The sequence below is a fragment of the Ailuropoda melanoleuca genome, chromosome 11 (genome assembly GCF_002007445.2).
Source record: "Ailuropoda melanoleuca isolate Jingjing chromosome 11, ASM200744v2, whole genome shotgun sequence".
NCBI classification, from domain to species: domain Eukaryota; kingdom Metazoa; phylum Chordata; class Mammalia; order Carnivora; family Ursidae; genus Ailuropoda; species Ailuropoda melanoleuca.
This window is the reverse complement of record NC_048228.1, coordinates 67,575,081-67,580,620: the sequence shown is the minus strand read 5'-3', so window position 1 is coordinate 67,580,620 and position 5,540 is coordinate 67,575,081.

The following is a 5,540-nucleotide window of genomic DNA, read 5'->3' as shown; positions in this document are numbered from 1 at the left end:
TAAATGTGAGAGCATAAAAATCCTAGAAGAGAGCACAGGTAATAATTTCTCCGACATCAGCCATAAAAACATTTTTCTAGGTATATCTCCAAAGACAAGGGAAACAAAAGCAAACATAAACTATTGCAACTACATCAAAATAAAAAGCTTCTTCCCAGAAAAGAAAATAACCAGGGAGCTCGGTAGGAGAAGGAAGGGAAGAATGAAGGGGAGGTAAACAGAAGGGGGAATGAACCACGAGAGACTATGGACTCTGGGAAACAAACTGAGGGCTTCAGAGTGGAGGAGGGTGGAGGATTGGGATAGGCCGGTGATGGGTATTAAGGAAGAGACGTATTGCATGGAGCACTGAGTGTTATACACAAACAATGAATCATGGAACACTACATCAAAAACTAATGATGTACTGTATGGTGACTAACATAAAATAAAAAATTAAAAAAAAAAAGGAAACAACCAACAAAACTAAAAGCCCACTGAATAGAAGATATTTGCAAATGACATATCTGATAAGAGGTTAGTATCCAAAATATATAAAAAGTGGATACAACTCAACACCAAAAAAAAATAATAATAATAATAATAATCCAATTAAAAATGGGCAGAAGAGATGAATAGGCATTTCTCCAAAGAAGACAAACAGAGCCAAAAGGCACATGAAAAGATGCTCAACATCACTCATCATCAGGGAAATGCAAATCGAAACCACAATGAGATATCACTTCACACCTGTCAGAATGGCTAAAATTAACAAAACAAGAAACAATAGATGTTGACAAGGATGTGGAGAAAAGGGAACCCTCTTGTATTGTTGGTGGGAATGCAAACTGGTGCAGCCACTATGGAAAAACTGTATAGAGTTTCCTCAAATACTTATAAAGAGAACTACCATATGATCCAGTAATTCCACTATTGGGTATTTAACCAAAGAACATGAAAACATTAATTTGAAAAGATGTATGAACCCCTATGTTTATTGAAGTATTATTTACAAGAGCCAAATTATGGAAATAGCTCAAGTGTCCATTGATAGATGAATGGATAAAGAAGATATATATATGTATATATATCTGCATAAATGATATCTGCGTATCATTTGCAACATCAATAGATAGAGAGGGTGTAATACTAAGTGAATAAGTCAGTCAGAGAAAGATAAATACCATATGATTTCACTCCAATGTGAAATTTAAGAAAAATGAACAAAGATAAAAAGAGACAAACCAAAAAACAGATTCTTAATAGAGAACAAACTGATGGTTACCAGAGTGGGGGTGGGTAAGGGAATGGGTAAAATAGGTGAAGGGGATTAAGAGTACACATATCATTGATCACCGAGTAATGTATAGAATTGTTGAATCACTATATTGTACACCTGGGACTAATATAACACTACACGTTAAATAAAATAGAAATAAAATAAAATAAAAAACATATATGCACTTCCATTTTTATTACAGCATTATTTATAATAGCCAAGATATGGAAGCAACCTAAGTGTCCATTAATAGACGAAACAATAAAGAAGATGTGGTGCATGTGTGTATGCATATATAATGGAATATTACTCAGCCATAAAAAAGAATGAGATCTTGCCATTTGTGACAACAGGGATGGACCTAGAGAATATTATGTTAAGTGAAATAAGTCAGAGAAAGACAAGTGCCATATGATTTCACTTATATGTGGAATCTCAAAAGTAGAACAAATTAACAAACAAACAGAAAGAGACTCATAAATACAGAGAGCAAAGTGGTATTGCCAGAGGGGAGATGGTGGGGGGATGGGATAAGTGGCTAAAGGGGGGATGGGATAAGTGGCTAAAGTGGACAAGTATAAACTTTCAGTTATAAAATAAATAAGTCACAGAGATGAAAAGTACAGCATAGGGAATATAGTCAATAACATTGCAGTAATGTTGTGTGGTGATGGATGGTAACTTCATTTATTGTGGTGAGCATTATATAACATGTAGAATTATCAAATCACTATGTTGTACACTTGAAACTACATATGTATGATATATGTGTGTCAACATACTTCAATAATTAAAACTTTTTAAAAACAATGTATAAGGGACACCTTGGTGGCACAGTTGGTTGAGCAACCAACCCTTGGTTTCAGCTGGGGTCGTGATATCAAGTCCCAACTCATATCTGAGCTCAGCCCAGAGTCTGGTTGGGATTCTTTCTCCTTCTCCCTCTGCCCCTCCCATTCATGCTCTCACTGTCTCCCTCAAAGGAATAAATAAATCTTAAAAAAAAAAAAAAAACCCACCAGTATATAAATATATGCTGTACCACACTGTCAAGCATTTGCCTATATTCCCAAATAATTTTTCCTGGTTGTTTCATGTATACAAGATTTGTCTTTTCAGTTTAACTACATCTAGTAATTATAATAATAATCACATGTAATAATAATCACTTCCTGTATTTATGTAATACATTTTGTAAACACATATAATACAATAAATATATTTAAATTTTTCTTTATAGTTGTTTTCTCCCTGAGAATAGATCCCATACCCTCAATTTGTTTCTTATTTTTAGTTATTCCTCACAGCACTAGAATGCACAGATACACAGTGAGCAATCAATAATTCATTACAATATTAGTTAACAAAGTAAATGAGGGATTTAAGGCCTACCACAACTGAATGATAGTAAGAACTCATGATCAAACTAAAAGACAAGAATTCTTGGAAATCACCTGTTTGAGGAATTTAATATGTCGACCATGTCAAAGGAGAAGAAAGTTCTGCATTTTTAGTTCCTTGGGTCATCCTAGACATCCAAGAGGTCCATTTATCAACCTACTCGGGTGGAAATAAAATACAACAAACAACTAAACCCAAATTTACCTTTCTGCCTGAAAATAATGAATGTGAAGGTTGATGAAAATCTAGAATGTGATGCGATGTTTTCCATGTTTACATTGGCACAGATCCAATGTGGAAGCGGTTAGTTGATTTAGGGTTAGCAAAGCAAAGGAAATCAGGAAGGAGTGAGTTCCTCTGCCCAGAATTCAGCTTATGGAAACTCCTTTTAGAAATCATGATAGTCGGGGCGCCTGGGTGGCGCAGCAGTTAAGCGTCTGCCTTCGGCTCAGGGCGTGATCCCGGTGTTATGGGATGGAGCCCCACATCAGGCTCCTCTGCTATGAGCCTGCTTCTTCCTCTCCCACTCCCCCTGCTTGTGTTCCCTCTCTCGCTGGCTGTCTCTATCTCTGTTGAATAAATAAATAAAATCTTAAAAAAAAAAGATATCTCTAGAAAGTCTAGAGAGACACTGAAAAGGAATGACAATGCTAGCCAAGTTTTAAGTCAATAAGAACCTCCCCCCAGAGAATTTTGTATTCATTTTTATAAGGCTCTCTAGAACTAGGGTAATCTTTTTTCTTTATTTCAAAATCAATGAAGGCCAGAAAAATATGCAGACACTGATAATACCTGAAAGGATCTGACTGATACTCATAAATGTTAATTTCATGATTCATCTGCTACTACTATTACTCCACAACACCAAACTGTATTATATACCAGTAGACACCAGGGTCCACTTTGGTAATTATTTCTTGTGTCAGATTTAATAAAAGAAGTCATCTTCTCCATCCCTCATAGACGCTCCGTGTAGCTGCAATTGCAATTCTTATTCTGGCCTTCCTTTGACCCCCAAATTTCCAAACGCTTTGGAGAAGAGTTTAGACTGGCCAAAACTATAAAGAAAATTGAATTTAGCAAGTCATTTCCAAGAATCTCTAAAGTTTGTTTATATAATTGAGCAATGTAGAATCATTCTTGAATATCAAACAGAAAACTTCTGCACCCACAATTTTCCCCCTTTAAAGAGAGAATAAAAATCTACTAGATGATTGTCTTGAGATGTGGTATCATATTGACCTAAAGATTCAGGTAAACATGAACCCTAAAACAATTCTGGAAAATCTACTTTGACCTCAGCAGTACCAAGAAGCAAAAGCATTGGAATGAGAAAATTAGCTATTTTGAGTGTGAACTTATATTGCCAACATTTTGACCAAGGCCAGAAAATATTACCACTTTATTTCTTGTTTATTCCAGTCCCTTCCCAGGTGCCTCCTAAAGAACATTTCTAAAAGTGAGCTATATAGGGATTTGGGGGCAACTGGAAGTACCTTTATTCACTTACAGTTTTAGTTTTTTAAATCTAGATACATTCTTGCCATGCAAAAAAAAAAAAATCAGAGGTTTAAATGCTGAGACTCTTACTCTTAGTAAAGTTTAAATAAAGAGAAATTCTCTTCTCTGTCCCACTACCCCAGCTAGTCCAAATTCTTCCAACACCCCATCTTCTCTCCAGAAATACAAAGTATTTCATATAAGAAATACAAAGTATTTCTAGACTAGGAACCAAATTCATAGCTCTAAATGGAAGTTATTGACCTGGATTTGGGTTTTGTAGGATAATAAGGAGATTACATTTTGCACAAGAAATAGAAGACAGTGGGAGAGAGAGAAGCACAGGGTTTTCATGCATTACAAAGGAGCATAGGAAATTGACAGAAATTGGACAAACAGGAGGGAGAGAAGAAACTATCACTGGAAGGAAACACTATTTAGGAAATCATTATTGGAGAATTGCTATGAATTATTGCAAACCTTTCTTTTTCCCTAAAGCATTTAGTGTCACTACCTTATATGATTATTCCAAGAACTTATATGCTGGCAGAAAGAAAAGAAAAGAAAAAAGAAAAGAAAGGAAAAGAAAGAGGAAGGAAGGAAGAAGAAAGAGAGAGAGAGAAAAAAAGAAAGAAAGAAAAAGAGAAACCCTTCACCCACCTAATTACTTCTTTCCACTGATTTTTAAAAAAATAATCTTTATCTCTGAAATAGTTTAAGGGTCACAAGAAACTGTAAAAGTAGTAGAGCTCCCATGTACCCTTCACCTAACTTCCCCCAATAAGATGTTACATGGCCTTAGCACATGGTCAAAAACAGGACATTGATGTTGTTCAATGTTATTAAATCAGCTATAGACCTTATTTCGATTTCACAGATTTTATATGCACTTTTTTTCTTTCTTTCCCTTTCCTTTTCTTTTTCTGGTCTATGAAGTTTTATCATATGTGCAGATTTGAGTAATCAATACTGCGATCAAGATTTAGAATGGTTCAGGGGCGCCTGGGTGGCTCAGGCAGTTCAGTGTCTGCCTTCAGTTCAGGTCATGATCTCAGTCCTGGGAATGGAGTCCCACATTGGGCTCCCTGCTCAGCGGAGAGCCTGCTTCTTCCTCTCCCTCTGCTGCTCCCCCTGCTTGTGCTCTCTCTCTCTGTCAAATAAATCAATAAAAATCTTTAAAAAAAAAAAGATTTAGAATGGTTCCATCACTACGGAGAAACTTCCCAGTGTTAATCCTTGATTGTCACACCCCTCCCCCAATGCTAGACCCAGCTCTAGCCCTAGCAACCACTGATCTGTTCCTCCAGTACTACCGCTTTGTCATTTGGAGGCTGTTATATAATCATACTATATATATATATATATATATATATATATATAT